This window comes from Elaeis guineensis, chromosome 16 (genome assembly GCF_000442705.2).
Source record: "Elaeis guineensis isolate ETL-2024a chromosome 16, EG11, whole genome shotgun sequence".
NCBI classification, from domain to species: Eukaryota; Viridiplantae; Streptophyta; class Magnoliopsida; order Arecales; family Arecaceae; genus Elaeis; species Elaeis guineensis.
The window spans coordinates 1,432,426-1,449,925 of NC_026008.2; the positions used below are offsets into that span (position 1 = coordinate 1,432,426).

General features: G+C 45.3%; 2 long non-coding RNA genes across 2 annotated transcripts in view; one reads left to right on the forward strand and one right to left on the reverse strand.

Moving 5' to 3' along the window:
• LOC140854326 (uncharacterized) overlaps nucleotides 1–16,825 on the forward strand; it is a 23,754-nt gene extending 6,929 nt beyond the window's left edge. The window contains exon 2 of the long non-coding RNA XR_012137533.1: nucleotides 16,479–16,825. This is a non-coding gene — a long non-coding RNA (uncharacterized lncRNA). The remainder of the gene's footprint in view (nucleotides 1–16,478) is intronic.
• Nucleotides 1–16,911, reverse strand: part of LOC140854323 (uncharacterized) — a 135,743-nt gene extending 118,832 nt beyond the window's left edge. Inside the window, exon 1 of the long non-coding RNA XR_012137530.1 lies at nucleotides 16,654–16,911. This is a non-coding gene — a long non-coding RNA (uncharacterized lncRNA). The remainder of the gene's footprint in view (nucleotides 1–16,653) is intronic.
• Nucleotides 16,912–17,500: the final 589 nt, after the last annotated feature.

A 17,500-nucleotide genomic window follows, 5' to 3' on the forward strand; every position in this document is an offset into this window, starting at 1 on the left:
GCTGCAGAACCATCCCGCTCAATGAAGGTGCCGGAGCCAAAGGCCTTCGAGGGGGAGCGCGATGCTAAGGCTATCGAGAATTTTCTATGGGACATGGAGCAGTACTTCATCGCTGCAAGAGTCCCTGATAAAGAGAAAGTAACTCTTACTAGCATGTATCTAACCAAAGATGCAAAGTTATGGTGGCGCACCAGGTTAGACGATGATGCTAGTGCGGGCAGATCGAAGATCGAGGCTTGGGAGACCCTTAAGAAAGAACTGAAGGACCAGTTCCTACCCTGCAATACTTCATGGTTGGTGCGGGAATCCTTGAAAAAGCTGCGACATGTGGGCTCGGTGAGGAGCTATGTCAAAGAATTCAGCTCGTTGATGCTGGACATCCGCAACATGTCGGATGAGGACAGGCTATTTAATTTCCTGTCCGGCTTGCAACCGTGGGCGCAGATGGAACTTCGGAGGCAAGGCGTGAAAGACTTGCCCTCGACCATGGCTGCAGCGGATGGCTTGGTTGATTTTCGCATCAGTCGGCCTGTAGAGGGTGCAAAAGGGACTAGCAAGCCCAAGTCCAAAGGCAGGAAGCCAGCTGCCCAGAAGAAATCCAAAGGCCGAGCGGATGGCCAAAGCGTTGGCAAGGCAAGCGCACAAGAGAAAGGTAAAACCAGTACTTTCTCTGGTTGTTTTATATGTGGTGGACTGCACAGGGCAAAGGACTGCCCGAAGAAGGAAAGACTCAATGCTGTGGTAGAGGAGGGTGGCCGAGGTGATGAAGCCAGCCCCTCACGCATCAATCCACTCCAACTCGTCAATGCCATGCGAGCGGAGAGGAGCATACCATCCGGCCTGATGTACATGAAGGTCAGGCTGGGCGGAAAGGAGATGTTGGCCATGGCGGACACAGGCGCAACACACAACTTCATGACCGAGCGGATTGCGCATGTACTCGGACTGAAGGTGACCAAGAGCAGCAGCAAGATCAAAGCTGTGAAGTCTGCGGCTCGTGATGTTGCTGGGATTGCTGCTGGCGTCCAGGTATCCCTTGGGTCTTGGACTGGTATTCTCGGTTTCACCATTGTTACATTGGATGATTTTGATATCATCCTGGGTCTTGAGTTCTTTGTGCAAGCAAAGGCAGCTTTGCTGCCGCATCTGGGTGGGCTAATGTTGCTGCATGAAGAATACCCTTGCTTCATCTCGAGTGTGGCTAACCCTCCAGCAAAGAATGGAGGAACATCTGGTGCGATGTTGTCAGCCTTGCAGGTAAAGCATGGGCTGAGACGAGGTGAAGCTACCTTCCTGGTGGCCTTGGTGGAAATGAAGGAAGGAGTCATGGCGGAAGTTCCCAATGAAGTGGCTGACCTGCTGCAGAAGCATGCAGACCTCATGCCAGCCGAACTGCCAAAGGAACTTCCACCAAGGAGAACAACTGACCACAAGATCGAGTTGGTGCCGGGGGTGAAGGCACCAGCCCAAGCGCCCTATCGCGTGAGTCCCATGGAACTGGGGGAGCTGCGCAAGCAATTGACTAAACTGCTGGATGCCGGCTTGATCCAGCCTTCCAAAGCACCTTATGGAGCCCCGATGCTGTTTCAAAGGAAGAAGGATGGTTCGCTGCGCATGTGCATAGATTACAGGGCCCTGAACAGGGTAACGGTGAAGAATAAGTACCCTATCCCCCTTGCGGCTGACCTGTTTGACAGATTGGCCAAGGCAACATTCTTCACCAAGCTGGACCTGCACTTCGGATATTGGCAGGTTCGCATCGCGGAAGGAGATGAAGGGAAGACCACCTGTGTAACTCGTTATGGAGCTTTTGAGTTCCTTGTAATGCCCTTCGGGCTGACGAATGCGCCAGCCACTTTCTGCAACCTTATGAATGAGGTTTTTTATGACTACCTTGATGAGTTTGTGGTCGTTTATCTTGACGATATTGTCATTTACAGTGAGTCATTGGAGGATCATTTGATTCACTTGGAGAAGGCACTTTCACGGTTGAGACAGCAACAACTCTATGTCAAACGTGAGAAGTGCGAGTTTGCCAAGCAAGAGATAAGCTTCCTTGGGCACAAGATTGGACATGGTCAAGTGCGCATGGATGAGGCCAAGGTGCGTGCAGTTGTGGAGTGGCCGGCACCTACCAAGGCAACCGAACTAAGGTCCTTCCTTGGTTTGGCTAACTATTATCGCAGATTTGTGCAGGGATATGCCAAGAAGACAGCCCCTTTGACAGATCTGTTGAAGAAGGATAAGCCTTGGGCATGGACGCATGCATGCCAAGAACCCTTTGACAAGGTGAAGAAGTCTATGGCTTCCGAACCAGTTTTGTTGCTGCCTAACTTCGAGAAGCCCTTCGAAGTAGTCACGAATGCAAGTGACCGAGCACTAGGAGGAGTGCTAATCCAAGATGGACATCCAGTGGCCTTTGAGAGCAGAAAACTCAAAGAAGCTGAAGGAAGATACCCTGCACACGAGAAGGAAATGCTGGCAGTTGTCCATTGCTTGCGGATATGGCGGGTGTACCTGCTGGGCAGCCACTTCATCGTGAAGACCGACAATGTCGCCAACACTTTCTTCCAGACGCAGTGCAAACTTTCTGCCAGGCAGGCGCGCTGGCAAGAGCTGCTGGCAGAGTATGACTTTGCTTGGGAGCATCGACCTGGTAGACAAAACTAGGTGGCCAATGCATTGAGTCGGTGCCAAACCGAAGAGGTGACTGCTGCAGCAATGGTGCAGATCCAGGGAGATCTACTGCAGCGAGTCAAGGAGCAAGCGCCATCTGATCCAGAATATCAATGCTTGGTACAGTCCGGGATGGCTTGGTGCGGCGTTATTGGCTAGAATCAGATCTGCTGCACTCTAGGGGTAACAGATTATATGTCCCTCTTGGGCAGGATTACGGGAGGAAATCTTGAAGGAATGCCATGACAGCAAGTGGGCTGGTCATCCGGGTCGCGAATGGATGCTGGCTTTGGTGGAGCGCAGTTATTATTGGCCACGCATGGAGCAGGATGTCGAGGCATATGTCAAGACATGTCTTGTGTGCCAACAAGACAAGGTGGAGAGGCAACGTGCAGCAGGATTGCTTCAGCCACTGCCCATTCCAGAGAAGCCGTGGGTGTCAGTCAACATGGACTTCATTAGCGGTTTTCCTTTGGTGGATGGAATGGCATCGGTCATGGTTGTGGTGGACCGATTCTCCAAATATGGGGTGTTCATCCCGGCCCCAAAAGCATGCTCAGCAGAGGTGGCTGCAGAGCTCTTCTACAAACAGGTGGTCAAGTACTTCGGCTTGTCGGAGGACATTGTGAGCGACCGTGATGCACGCTTCACAGGGTGGTTTTGGACGGCACTCTTCAGCTTGATGGGGACCAATCTGAAGTTTTCCACCACCAATCATCCTCAAACGGATGGCCAGATGGAGAGAGTCAACGGCCTACTTGAGGAGTATCTGTGGCACTTTGTCACAGCCAACCAAAAGAATTGGCTGGAATTGATGGACTCAGCGCAGTTTTGCTACAACCTGCACAAGTCTTCGGCCACAGGTATGAGCCCTTTTGAGTTAGCAATGGGGCATCAGCCCTTAACTCCTCATGAAATTGCCAGGAGCAGATCACAGGGTAGGTGCCCAGCGGCCTACCGATATGCGCGATCAAAGCAGGAGCTTTTCGAAGCAGTGCAAGACAGTCTTCACAAGGCAGCTCGGTGCATGAAGAAATATGCAGATCGAGGAAGGTGTGGTCGGGAGTTCCAGGTTGGGGATCAGGTATTGCTGAAGCTGACTCCCCAGATTTGGAAGAAAATCAGTAGCAAGACGGTGCATCGGGGTCTAGTTCCCAAGTACGACGGGCCATTTGAGATCGTCAAGAAGGTGTTGGGAATAGTGTCCCAAAGCCAATCGTCAGCCTGTTGACGGTTGTGCTCCTTTTGTATTAGTACATGAATTATAAATAAATAAAAGTTATTTTGATATTTTTTCATCACAAATGTTTCATCTTCTAATGAACTCCTGTGTTGTGGTGAAGTCCTTAGGACTATTTAGACTCGACAAAGGAGGATTTGTCGTTTAGTCCTTAAACATGTTCGCGACCAAATGATACGTTGTTACCAAGGACGACAATATTTATCGAGCATAGGTCGTTGTGTGCCATATGGGTTGGTTGTCCTCATAACCAAAGAGTGTGGAGACACTGGTATGGCATACAGGTGAGATGTAATGGTACATCTGCACTGAACGTGACCAACTCCAGAGCTATTTCTGCTGTCAAAATTTGCTCCGATGGGATATGGGTATAAATGTCCCTCCGACCTGAGACCGCCACGGTGACTTGCAAGCAACTCACTGCACTTAGGCACTGGACTACCTGAATTTCTAATTCAGTGACGGAAGGTTGCTGGGTGTAGTCAAGTACTTGACTTGTCGGTGCGTGTGTCAAGATAGGATTGACCACTCCAGTTTAGGAGCTGTGTACAGTCGTGTTTTAATTTAGCAAAACCTTGGCCAGGGTAGTCCTAGTGAGGAGTCACAGGACTAATTGAGTTGAGCACGATTCGGATGATATCATCAGGGTTGACAGTTTAACCCTGAGTCATCCTAAACACAGGGGTCAAAAGGGATGAATTATACGGTAACCATATTCACGTAGGTTCTGAATGTTGCGATTGTAATTATTCGACCTATCCGGTCGTCGGGTACCATTGCTAGATGGTCACTTCGATTAGTACAGAAATTGATTCCTGTGCTACCGGCTTAGGTTCGAACCTGCGGGGTCACACACATTAGAGGTTCCTTTCTGATCTGATGGCTGATTATGAGTCTTATCTATCTGGAACTCTATGATTGAGAATTAGGATTCTCTAATCATGAGTTCCACATATTTTGAGTACCGAGGTCAAAATTTTGAATTTTGAATTTTGAATTTGAAATTTGAACTCTTTGATCAGGGTTTCATATCGATGGTCTCTGATGCCTGATTGCCCATCAGATTTGGACTCAATATTTATGAGAGGTTTAATTAGTAATTTAATCACTAATTAACTCAATTTGATTGAGTAATTATTTTTGGATCAAGTCCAATTGAATTGGATTCAGTTTGGATTGACCCGATTAGGTTAAATGTTGACCTAATCGCTAAGGTGGTTTAGTCCCTGATTTGATCAGGGGTTAGATTTAGTTAATTCCTGATTTGATTAGGATTTTATTAAGCCTAATTAAGCCTAATTATGTTGGGTTTAATTTGGTCTAATTGTGCTCAACCTATTTTAAACTAGGTTGGCTCAATTTGAATCAAACCACCTTGTTTTAAATTCCCTGCGTCACCCAACTTCCTTGCACCCATTTGAATTCACGAGAAGAAACTTCTCGTGAAATTTTTCTCATGCAAAACCCTTCCCCACGTCCTCATTTGTGCGCCATATGGATGGATAAAATAATTAGTTAGCCATTCAAATTTAAAGCATGTTTGAATTTGAATGGATAACTTATCACTTGCCCTTTCATCCTTATCCATTTTGTGCGCCACATTACTTACACGAGAAAAGGTTTCTCGTGAAACTTTTTCCATGCACAAAGAGCCACGCCCCTTCTCTTCTCACGCCCAAAAGGATAGGGATAAGTTGGTTTTCGTTTGAATTCAAATTTGATTTGAATTCAAATGTGTAACCTCTTGTCTTTATCCTCTCACGCGGATAAGATACGTTCGACGTTGTTTTAAAAAGGGGAGAAAGGTGGGACGTGCGTAGAAAAATTAGGAGAGAAACTTTGGGGCGTGAGGAAGGCTTCTGCACAAGGTGAAGGTCCAAAACCTTCCGAGAGAAAAAGAAAGAAAAGAGAGAAAATTGGGCGCAGGGTTTTTGGTGTGTACCCTAGGGTTTCTACCTAGGGTTCGGGAAGTGAGATTGGTGTGCCACGAGTGTCGTGAGTCCACCAAATTTCAGAGAGAGATCCATCAGCCTCTCAAGTAATTGTGCAGACGATCCGGAGCATTCAAGAAGTCGGCACACATCGATCGAAGGAGTTCGATCAACATCTGCCATCAAAAGGGTGAAATCACGAACTAGCATTCGTGAGGAGCTGATCAGACGGGAGCTTCGTGTGGACGATCCGCAGAGGCCAGACAGTTGGGTGGCTGTGACATGACAATCAGAGCCCTCCGACGGTGATCAGATTGCGGTGATCGACTACCCGCAAAAGGTGATGTGTTCTGAACACAGTACTGTAAAACGTTTACTGATTCAAATTTGAATTTCAAATTTAAATGCATGCTGTTGTATCATATTTAGATCCTAGTGTAGGATAATTAGTATTAATTAATGAGATTAATTAATAATTTCGCTGTAAAATAGTAATTTTGAAAAAGTTTTAAAATTACCATTTTGCCCCTGCACTAAATTTTCGCTTCAATTGGTATCAGAGCAGGTTCTAGAATATGATATACATATGCATGCGTAGATTAAGGTGTAATCTATAAGTTTAAATTTGAAATTCAAAATTCAAAATTCGAAATTCAAAAAGATTTGAAATTTGAAATTTGAAATTTGTTAGAAGTTTCAAATTTGAAATTCAAAATTTGAAATTTGAAATTTGGTTGAAATCTCAAATTTGAAATTTAAAATTTGAAATTCGAAATTTGAAATTTGAAATTCAAAATTCAAAATTAGAAATTTAAAATTTGGTTGAAATCTCAAATTTGAAATTTGAAATTTGAAATTTGAAATTCAAAATTTAAAATTCAAAGATTGAAAATTTGAAATTTGAAATTTGGTTGAAATCTCAAATTTGAAATTTAAAATTTGAAATTTGAAATTTGAAATTTGAAATTCAAAAATTTAAATTTTGAAATTTGTATATTTAGATATACATGATCCAAGTAGCAAGTAATCTAATTGGGTTGGTTGCCATGGCCGTCCGGTCATAGGAGAAAAGTAGGGTTTAAAGGCCCTCTCTTCCCATTCGATGGGGTCTCCTATGGCGGTAGGGGTGCTGATGCAATTATATCCCATGCCGATGAAGCAGCGAAAGGACTTAATTAAGAAATTTATCATGTGTTAGATTAGATCTAAAAGAAAATTTATGATTTATTTTGAGTTATTTTCTGTTATGAAATGAGCAATAGAATTGCTGTTTATGAAATGTGCTGATCCGTTTGTGAAATGAGTTAACACATTTGGTGAACAGAAAATAAAATCTTTCAAATTTGAAAATTATTTTCGAAATGCCAAACCCTGACCCATCAGCCCAAGTACTTAATTAAAAGAATTAAGTGTTGTCTAGTAGGTCTAGAATTGTGAATTAAGACCTAAGACAATTGCATAAACTTTTGGGTCAATGGGTTAGATGAATTAGGTCCATAATTGGGTTAGACCTAAGGTTAGTTTAAAAAAATAGACTAATTGGAGTAATTGGTCAAATCTAATCAAAAGTTGAATTAGATTAGGTCAAGGATACTCTAGACTCAACTTCAATAGTTGTAGTTGAATGGGTCCATGTCTTTAACTAGACCAAGATGGACTTAATTCATGGCTACGCGGTGGAGCTCTATTTACTAAGTTGATCAAAATTAAAACTAATGAACCGGTTGGTGTCTAAGGTAAGTTCGGCAGTTTTGACCAGTGGTTCTTAAGCGGGAGCTACTCGCATTGATTCGATCATTGACGAGTTAATGGCAAATCCCCACCACTGATCTCACTTACCTGGCCAATCTGGTAAGTTAGATTTTGATTAGATCACTTGGTGATTAGAGCTCACCCATGTCATTAGGTAAATCAGTATGACTGATTTAGGTGCTCCTAATGCCAGCTTTAATTAAATCCTTTTTAATCTGACTTGGTGAAGTCAGTGGGAGGATTGAAATTGGCTGGATGATTTCTTCTCTACTATTCTTTAATAAAATCCTCAAAAATTATTAGGTCCCTAAAATGATTAAGTTATAATGATAACTAAGTCATAGCCTCCCATTAAGTGAATGATAATGAGTCCATTAGTTCAATGATCATTGGAGGCCCAAAGGCCTGGTGCTCATTGGCTAATGGAATTATTATTCATAATATGATAATTTGATTGAGTCTTTCTGATGGTGGTTAGGTTGGCCGGCCAAAGTCGGGCCTGATCATTTATTGGTCCGATTCACTAAATTAAGTCATGTTAATGGTTGGACCTAACCAGATCTTTTCAGTGGAGGCCAAAGCCTACTGATTAGGTTCTGGGGCAAAATAAATTACTAGAAGTTGTTTAGAGAAACAACTGGTTAAGAACCTACCCATAGATGCACATGGGTTGACCAACCAAAGTTGGGCTCGTGTGTAGTCTGTGTGGATTCTAGTACCCATTAAGGAATTAAAGTAATTTCTCGAATTGGAGGATGAGGCTACCAGTTCGTAAAAATATTGGGAAAAACTTTAGACTAAAGTCCAAGTCTTTAGTATTAATTTATGTACTAATAGAGGTCTCGTTTTCCTTTAAGCAGCTATGGCCACTACCCTGTCGCTCCGATCATTATTAGATAATGACAAGCTCATGGGACCCAATTTCGATAGCTGGTATCGAAAATTGAAAATCGTCCTTGAGCATGAGCGGATCCTTTATGTAGTAACGGATCCAGCACCTGAGGAGCCAGCTCCGAACGCTAGTAAGGCGATCCGAGATACTTACTTGAAGTGGCTCAATGACCGCACCACCGTTCGATGTATTATGCTGGCAGCAATGAATGACGAGTTCAGCCGAAGGTTTGAGAATGCCCAGCCACAGGAGATGCTTCAAATGTTGAACGACTCCTTTGGCACGCCTGACGACGTTGAAAGGCACAAAACTAGTTGTGCTATTTTCAATGCTCGGATGAGGGATGGGGCCTCAGTCACTGATCATGTACTGTATATGATCGAGATGATTGAGCGCCTAAGCAAATTGGGCTTTCCTCTGCACGAGCAGCTCGGTAAGGATGCGATCCTTAATTCCTTGCCCAAGTCCTTCCTCCCATTTCTTACTCATTTTCGAATGACAAAGCCTGCAGTAAACTACCACGGATTGTTGGGGTTGCTGCAGAACTTTGAGAAGGATCACCAACTCCATAAGGAGTCGGTGAATGTAGTGGGAGGGTCTTTTTCTCGTCGTCAACCCTTTGGGAAGGGGAAGAAGAACAAGAAGAAGAAAAATAAGAAGGTGCAATCTCATGCTGGGACAGTAGCACGGGGTCAGACCAAGAAGCGCAAGCATGACCAGAGCCAGGCGGAGTGCTTCTTTTGCAAGAAGCACGGGCATTGGAAGAGGAACTGTCCTCAATACATTGCCTCCCTGGACCCGAACAGGCCAAAGAAGAAGCAAGGTAATTATATGATAACTCCTTGCAACTTTTCAATTTGTGATACTACTGCCTGGGTATTGGATACCGGAAGCCCTTATCATATTTGTAATTCGATGCAGGGTCTGCAGGTCAGTAGGAGATTTGATGAAGGCGAGAGGTTCCTGAATGTTGGAGATGGATGCAAAGTTCTAGTTCTAGCTTTAGGAATCATGAGTCTTGTAATCAATTCTCGTAATGTAATTCTGAGTGAATGTCACTATTGTCCAAGTTTTTTATTAAATATTATTTCTGTAGGCCTTTTGGCCATGTACGGTTATGATTTTTTAATAAAAAGAAATATTTGCAATATCATTTTGAATGGTGTTACAATATTTGTTGGACAATTAAATAATGGAATTTACTTACTATCACAGTCTGTTAATGTGGTTCAAAAATTCGGTAAACGCTCTAGAATAGATAATGTGTCAGAAGTCTACCTTTGGCACTGTAGGCTAGGTTATATCAATAAGAATAGGATAAACAGGTTGGCTCAAGAAGGAATTCTTGAAGTTAGTGATTGTGAATCACTTCCAACCTGTGAGTCCTGTCTTCTTGGAAAGATGACCAAGTCACCTTTTACTGGAAAAGGTGAGCGAGCCAGTGAACTCTTAGGTCTGGTACATTCTGATGTATGTGGACCCATGAGCTCAAGTGCAAGAGGTGGATTTTTCTACTTCATAACCTTCACAGACGACCTATCTAGGTATGGGTATGTCTATTTAATGAAGCATAAGTCGGAATCATTTGAAATGTTCAAACTATTCCGAAATGAGGTAGAAAAACAAACTGGGAAGTGTATTAAAACTCTTCGATCTGATCGAGGAGGTGAATACCTTTCCAATGAGTTTCTGACGTATCTAGGGGAGAATGGGATTCTCTCTCAGTGGACTCCTCCTGGAACACCACAGCATAATGGTGTGTCTGAAAGGAGGAATCGGACCCTGTTAGACATGGTTCGATCCATGATGGGGTTTGCTGGTCTGCCGATCTCCCTCTGGGGATATGCGCTCGAATCGGCTTGTTACCTTCTAAATAGAGTTCCGAGTAAGTCTGTAGCCAAAACGCCATATGAGATATGGATAGGACGTAAGCCAGTACTCTCGCACCTTAGGGTTTGGGGGTGTCCGGCTTATGTTAAACATTTAATTACAGACAAGCTTGGACCTAGGTCTGACAAGTGTAATTTTATAGGGTACCCAAAAGAGACCAAAGGGTATTATTTCTACCTTGCTGATGAGCAAAAGGTATTTGTCAGCCTTAAGACAATCTTTTTAGAAAAGGAGTTCCTTAGTGAAGGAACTGTTGCCTCTAAAGTCGAACTTGACGAAGTTCGACAGGTGGAAAAACCGACACATGTTACTGAACCTGAACCGGATTTGATTAGATCAGATCCGGAGCCCATTGATTATGCACCCTTAAGGCGGTCTGGTAGAGTACCACATCAACCGGACAGATATTATGATTTCTTGGTCCGGGATGGTGATCCTATCGAACTTGATGAAAACGATGAGGATCCGATCACCTACATGGATGCAATGCAGAGACCTGACTCTGAGAAATGGCTAGAGGCCATGAAATCCGAAATGGAGTCCATGAAGGTCAACGATGTATGGACATTGGTTGACCCACCCGAAGGAGTAAAACCCATAGGGTGTAAGTGGGTCTTCAAAAGGAAGAGGGGCGCAGACGGAAAGGTGGAGACCTATAAAGCCCGTTTGGTTGCCAAGGGATATCGTCAATGTTATGGTATAGACTATGACGAGACGTTTTCTCCTGTGGCAATGCTCAAATCCATTCGGATTATGCTTGCGATAGCTGCCCATCTGGACTATGAAATCTGGCAGATGGATGTGAAGACAGCTTTCCTAAACGGAGAGCTGGACGAAGAGGTGTATATGATACAATCTGAAGGGTTCACATCCACAGATGAGTCTAAGGTGTGCAAGCTACAGAGGTCCATTTATGGACTTAAGCAGGCATCTCGGAGTTGGAACATACGTTTTGATAGAACGATCAAAACGTATGGCTTCGTTAAGAATGGAGAAGAACCCTGCATTTATAAGTGGGCTAATGGTCCAGCAGTAGTATTTCTTGTATTGTATGTGGATGACATTCTCTTAATCGGGAATGATGTCCCTGCATTACAGGGAATAAAGATTTGGCTATCGTCACAGTTCTCCATGAAGGATCTGGGAGAAGCTTCCTACATCCTAGGGATGAGGATCTATAGGGATAGATCCAAAAAGTTGCTTGGCTTATCCCAGTCCACGTACATTGATACTATGCTGAAAAGGTTCAGCATGGAAAATTCCAAGAAAGGCTATCTACCGATAGGCCATGGAATTTCTCTCTCGAAGAGGGATTGTCCGACAACACCTCAAGAGAGAGAGCGTATGGGTAGGATTCCATATGCTTCAGCAGTGGGATCTATCATGTACGCCATGACATGTACACGACCAGATGTGGCATACTCACTAGGGGTAGTGAGTAGATACCAATCTGATCCAGGAGAGAATCACTGGAAGGTTGTTAAAACCATCCTGAAGTATTTAAGAAATACTAAGGACCAGTGGCTTATATATGGTGAATCGGACATGAGACTTATAGGGTTTACAGACTCTAGTTTCCAGTCTGATCGCGATGATAGCAAGAGTGTGTCAGGATTTATTTTTACCCTTAATGGTGGGGCTGTCTGCTGGAAGAGTTCCAAGCAGCACACTGTGGCTGATTCAGTATGCGAGGCGGAGTATATTGCTGCATCAGATGCTGCCAAAGAAGCGGTGTGGCTGAGAAAATTCATCACCGAGCTCGGAGTAGCACCCTCCCTTGTTGGTCCAGTTCTGCTCTACTGCGACAGCTCTGGAGCCATTGCTCAGGCGAAGGAACCAAAGGCACACCAGCGGACGAAGCATATCTGCGCCGCTACCATCTCATCCGGGAGATCGTGGATCGAGGTGATGTCGACCTTCAGAAGATCGACGGGAAGGAGAACCTGGCCGACCCATTCACTAAAGCCATTGCGGTGAAGGAGTTCAACGACTACAAGTCGAAGATGGGTATTAGATACTGCACCGATAGGCTTTAGGCCAAGTGGGAGATTGTTGGGAATAGTGTCCCAAAGCCAATCGTCAGCCTGTTGACGGTTGTGCTCCTTTTGTATTAGTACATGAATTATAAATAAATAAAAGTTATTTTGGTATTTTTTCATCACAAATGTTTCATCTTCTAATGAACTCCTGTGTTGTGGTGAAGTCCTTAGGACTATTTAGACTCGACAAAGGAGGATTTGTCGTTTAGTCCTTAAACATGTTCGCGACCAAATGATACGTTGTTACCAAGGACGACAATATTTATCGAGCATAGGTCATTGTGTGCCATATGGGTTGGTTGTCCTCATAACCAAAGAGTGTGGAGACACTGGTATGGCATACAGGTGAGATGTAATGGTACATCTGCACTGAACGTGACCAACTCCGGAGCTATTTCTGCTGTCAAGATTTGCTCCGATGGGATATGGGTATAAATGTCCCTCCGACCTGAGACCGCCACGGTGACTTGCAAGCAACTCACTGCACTTAGGCACTGGACTACCTGAATTTCTAATTCAGTGACGGAAGGTTGCTGGGTGTAGTCAAGTACTTGACTTGTCGGTGCGTGTGTCAAGATGGGATTGACCACTCCAGTTTAGGAGCTGTGTACAGTCATGTTTCAATTTAGCAAAACCTTGGCCAGGGTAGTCCTAGTGAGGAGTCATAGGACTAATTGAGTTGAGCACGATTCGGATGATATCATCAGGGTTGATAGTTTAACCCTGAGTCATCCTAAACACAGGGGTCAAAAGAGATGAATTATACGGTAACCATATTCACGTAGGTTCTGAATGTTGCGATTGCGATTATTCGACCTATCCGGTCGTCGGGTACCATTGCTAGATGGTCACTTCGATTAGTACAGAAATTGGTTCCTGTGCTACCGGCTTAGGTTCAAACCTGCGGGGTCACACACATTAGAGGTTCCTTTCTGATCTGATGGCTGATTATGAGTCTTATCTATCTGGAACTCTATGATTGAGAATTAGGATTCTCTAATCATGAGTTCCACACATTTTGGGTACCGAGGTCAAAATTTTGAATTTCGAATTTTGAATTTGAAATATGAACTCTTTGATCAGGGTTTCATATCGATGGTCTCTGATGCCTGATTGCCCATCGGATTTGGACTCAATATTTATGAGAGGTTTAATTAGTGATTTAATCACTAATTAACTCAATTTGATTGAGTAATTATTTTTGGATCAAGTCCAATTGAATTGGATTCAGTTTGGATTGACCCGATTAGGTTAAATGTTGACCTAATCGCTAAGGTGGTTTAGTCCCTGATTTGATCAGGGGTTAGGTTTAGTTAATTCTTGATTTGATTAGGATTTTATTAAGCCTAATTAAGCCTAATTATGTTGGGTTTAATTTGGTCTAATTGTGCTCAACCTATTTTAAACTAGGTTGGCTCAATTTGAATCAAACCACCTTGTTTTAAATTCCCTGCGTCACCCAACTTCCTTGCACCCATTTGAATTCACGAGAAGAAACTTCTCGTGAAATTTTTCTCATGCAAAACCCTTCCCCACGTCCTCATTTGTGCGCCATATGGATGGATAAAATAATTAGTTAGCCATTCAAATTCAAAGCATGTTTGAATTTGAATGGATAACTTATCACTTGCCCTTTCATCCTTATCCATTTTGTGCGCCACATTACTTACATGAGAAAAGGTTTCTCGTGAAACTTTTTCCACGCACAAAGATCCACGCCCCTTCTCTTCTCACGCCCAAAAGGATAGGGATAAGTTGGTTTTCGTTTGAATTCAAATTTGATTTGAATTCAAATGTGTAACCTCTTGTCTTTATCCTCTCACGCGGATAAGATACGTTCGACGTTGTTTTAAAAAGGGGAGAAAGGTGGGACGTGCGTAGAAAAATTAGGAGAGAAACTTTGGGGTGTGAGGAAGGCTTCTGCGCAAGGTGAAGGTCCAAAACCTTCCGAGAGAAAAAGAAAGAAAAGAGAGAAAATTGGGCACAGGGTTTTTGGTGTGTACCCTAGGGTTTCTACCTAGGGTTCGGGAAGTGAGATTGGTGTGCCACGAGTGTCGTGAGTCCACCAAATTTCAGAGAGAGATCCATCAGCCTCTCAAGTAATTGTGCAAACAATCTGGAGCATCCGAGAAGTCGGCACACATCGATCGAAGGAGTTCGATCAACATCTGCCATCAAAAGGGTGAAATCACGAACTAGCATTCGTGAGGAGCTGATCAGACGGGAGCTTCGTGTGGACGATCCGCAGAGGCCAGACAGTTGGATGGCTGTGATATAACAATCAGAGCCCTCCGACGGTGATCAGATTGCGGTGATCGACTACCCGCAAAAGGTGATGTGTTCTGAACACAGTACTGTAAAACGTTTACTGATTCAAATTTGAATTTCAAATTTAAATGCATGCTGTTGTATCATATTTAGATCCTAGTGTAGGGTTAATTAGTATTAATTAATGAGATTAATTAATAATTCCGCTGTAAAATAGTAATTTTGAAAAAGTTTTAAAATTACCATTTTGCCCCTGCACTAAATTTTCGCTTCAGAAGGTTGGTGCAGTGACATACCGATTACAGCTGCCCGCCAGAATGAAAATCCATCCGACTTTCCATGTGAGTTTCTTGAAGCCATTTTACTAAGACGGAGGTGAAGGAGTACCTTCACGGCGACAGATGAAGCGTGCCCCTCCGACAATCAGAACGGAGTACACACGCGAGGTGGAGAAAATACTTGATCGCCGGGTCTTGGGGCAAAGCAAGAAGAACAGGAGGGTGGAGTACTTGGTAAAGTGGAGTGGAGTTCCAGATAATGAGACCAGCTGGGAGAAGGAGACTTCCCTTTGGCAATTCGAGCAGCAGGTACAAGAGTTTTTAGCTTCCCGACCAACAGGGACGTTGGCTTCATCAAGTGGGGGAGGTTTGTCACAGGGCTGAAGCCTTGGACACGGGCTTGGCACGGGCGCAGGCGGCACCGTGCCATGCCTTGCTGCACGGGGAGGGGGCTCGGCACAGCATTGTGCGCAGGGAGGGCGCACATCTTCGGCATGGCACATCGAAGGAGCGCGCGACATGGCGATGATGCGTGGCACGAGTGCGCAGGCTTGGCGCACCTCGGCCTGGGTTCGGCCAGAAGGACTCGGCTCTGTCTGTGGGTATGGGCGCAGCACAGCTCGGGCATGGGCGTGGCACAGCTCGGGCACAGGCGCGGCACTGCATGGATGCAGGCGCGGCACTACTTGCGGGCACGGATGTGATTGCACGGGCAGGGCACAGCGCAGCGCGGGGGCACGTGCGCAGGAGCCATGCGTGCAGAAAGTGGAGTGTGTGCGGAAATAGCAGAGTCCAGCTACGGCACAGCATGGGTGACGTGCGCAGGAGACGTGCGCTGCGAAAAGCGGAGGCGTGCGCACGCAAGTCGGAGGTGCGCACCGTCGGCACGCGCGCACGCCAGGCTGCGGTTGCTGGCGGTTCCTTGCAGTTCCGGGACGTGGCTGACTGGGACTCGCAGTTGCTGGTGGTTGGGCAGCTCGGCCAACTACCCAGCAAAGTGGGCGCGCTACCAGGGAGTGGGCGCGCGCTGCCAGGAAAGTGGGCGAGTGGCCCACGGCCAGAGATGCTATATAAGGCCTGTCGGCCAAGGCTGAGGGAGGCAGCCGAGAAAGGGGAAAATCAGCCAAGGAAGGGTGTTTCCATAGGCTGTGAGAGAGCATTCTGTGTAACCTGGGAGGGTTTTGAGTGCTTGTACACCAAGGTGAGAGGGTGAGAGACCTCTTGCATGAGGCAGGTGTGTCCTTTGTACTTTTGAGAGGAAAAGTAAGAAAAAGGTTGGGGGTTTTTCCCTGTAACCACTTGTGTCTCATACCTTGGGGTGTTGGCTAGCTAAGAGAGTTAGCACCATCACGGAAGCAATTTTGGAAGCTGAAAGTTGCCCCGTGACACCTACCATGGTGGTGACGGGTGACGGAGAATTAGGGTTCGATTCCAGAGAGGGAGCCTGAGAAACGGCTACCACATCCAAGGAGGACAGCAGGCGCGCAAATTACCCAATCCTGACATGTGGAGGTAGTGACAATAAATAACAATACCGGGCTCCTCGAGTCTGGTAATTGGAATGAGCACAATCTAAATCCCTTAACGAAGATCCATTGGAGGGCAAGTCTGGTGCTAGCAGCCGCCGTAATTCCAGCTCCAATAGCGTATATTTAAGTTGTTGCAGTTAAAAAGCTCGTAGTTGGACCTTGGGCTGGGCCGGCCGGTCTGCCCCATGGTGTGCACCGGCCTTCCCGTCCCTTCTGCCCGCGATGCGCTCCTGTCCTTAACTGGACGGGTCGTGCCTCCGGCGCCGTTACTTTGAAGAAATTAGAGGGCTCAAAGCAAGCCCACGCTCTGGATACATTAGCATGGGATAACATCACAGGATTTCGGTCCTATTGTGTTGGCCTTCAGGATCGGAGTAATGATTAAGAGGGACAGTCGGGGGCATTCGTATTTCATAGTCAGAGGTGAAATTCTTGGATTTGCCAAGGATTTGCCAAGGATGTTTTCATTAATCAAGAATGAAAGTTGGAGGCTCGAAGACGATCAGATACCATCCTAGTCTCAACCATAAACGATGCCGACCAGGGATCGGCGGATGTTGCTTTCAGGACTCCGTCGGCACCTTATGAGAAATCAAAGTTTTTGGGTTCCGGGGGGAGTATGGTCGCAAGGCTGAAACTTAAAGGAATTGACGGAAGGGCACCACCAGGAGTGGAGCCTGTGGCTTAATTTGACTCAACACGGGGAAACTTACCAGGTCCAGACATAGCAAGGATTGACAGACTGAGAGCTCTTTCTTGATTCTATGGGTGGTGGTGCGGCCGTTCTTAGTTGGTGGAGCGATTTGTCTGGTTAATTCCGTTAACGAATGAGACCTCAGCCTGCTAACTAGCTATGCGGAGGCATCCCTCCGTGGATAGCTTCTTAGAGGGACTATGGCCGCTTAGGCCACAAAAGTTTGAGGCAATAACAGGTCTGTGATGCCCTTAGATGTTCTGGGCCGCACGCGCGCTACACTGATGTATTCAACGAGTCTATAGCCTTGG